Raw genomic sequence first — 1342 nt, 5'->3', positions numbered from 1 at the left:
CTTCCTCTTCTAAACGCCTTGAAATTGGCCTCTGTCTCTTTAAGAACCTCCTTCTGCTTCTGTTCCGTCCCGTTCCGGGGGGGTGGGGGGGGTGTGTGTGTGTGTGCATGCGCTATGATGCAGTTTACTTGGCATCTGAAAATACATTTCCTCAAAGGTATTTTTAATCTGAAAAGAGCTTCACCGAGTGAGAACTAATGTTGAGAGCTCAGCAGACAGTTAAGTTTCACTTTCACTTTTACAGCCTGCAGGAGTCATGGGTGGGGTGTGTGGGGAGTGAGGGAGGGGGTGTGCTCTACTATGAGGAAGTTTGGCTTGAAGACACGTCCCAGAGGCGTTTCTGGTCCCCACCTGTCATTTTGCTCCTCAGCATGACTTTCTAAAAATGCTGCAGGATTTCTCAAACATGCATGAATGAGTCAGAGCAAGGCTTTAAACATGTTTTTTATGAGAGTATAACATGATATAAAACTTAAAAAGTAGATTTTACATGATATTGCCCCTTTTAAAGTCTTAAAAGGCCTTGAATTCATCAATCAAAAAATAAGGCCTTACTTAGCCTTAAAGTGTCTGTGACATGTATATCCTTCAAATACAAAAAGTCAAAGAAAACATCTTTATATTTAAGAAAGTTGGAATAATACACACGATTTAACCCATTTCGTCCCATAACTGTTATAATTTCTTTTGAACTCAGCCAAAGTGAAACAGGAAGTGACATCAAAGGGGAACTCCTTAACAGGCCTGTCGCAATAATCAATAAATCAATTAATCAATTAATTGCACAATAAATTTTTTTGAGGTCGGTAAAAAAAAATGAGGACGATAAGTTTCATTTTCCTGCTTGTTTGTTTACTTCGTCTCTCCCTCTCTCTGTGCTCCGCTACACAGGGGCTCAGCTGACTCCTCCCCTCCTGTTTTCTTAGTGTTGGGAGGAGTCAACTGTCGCTTTAGCGTGAGAGCTCGTAGCAATAACAAACTAAAGAAACGTTTCAAAGCAAAACGTGGCTGCTGCAGTGTCGGAGCACTAGAGCTTGCATTTCGCTGCGGAGAGACACAGAGAGAGAGAGGAGGAGAAGGGGTGGGGGCTGAAACTCCCCCAGACCTGCGACAAACTTGTCAAGACTTTACCTGTAGCTCCCAAAAATAACAGGAAACTTAAACGCACCATCTGTGTTTTAACAAACACCCAAAAAAAAAAACTGTAGCTGTCCCAACAACTCATGAGGAAAACTGCGAACTGTTTGATTTCCTCCCCTGCAGTGCTCTCTCTGCTTGTCTCCTCGCTGACTGTCCCCTCCTCACACACACACACACACACACACACACACACACACACACA

The 1342-nt window shown here is 43.1% G+C and overlaps 1 protein-coding gene across 1 annotated transcript in view; it reads left to right on the top strand.

The window, feature by feature from the left end:
• The window catches only part of fasn (fatty acid synthase), a 71500-nt gene that overhangs the window by 44472 nt on the left and 25686 nt on the right, over positions 1-1342 (top strand). The window lies entirely within an intron of this gene.

This window comes from Austrofundulus limnaeus, unplaced genomic scaffold (assembly GCF_001266775.1).
Source record: "Austrofundulus limnaeus strain Quisiro unplaced genomic scaffold, Austrofundulus_limnaeus-1.0 Scaffold500, whole genome shotgun sequence".
NCBI classification, from domain to species: Eukaryota; Metazoa; Chordata; class Actinopteri; order Cyprinodontiformes; family Rivulidae; genus Austrofundulus; species Austrofundulus limnaeus.
This window is presented reverse-complemented; position numbering and strand designations above follow the sequence as displayed.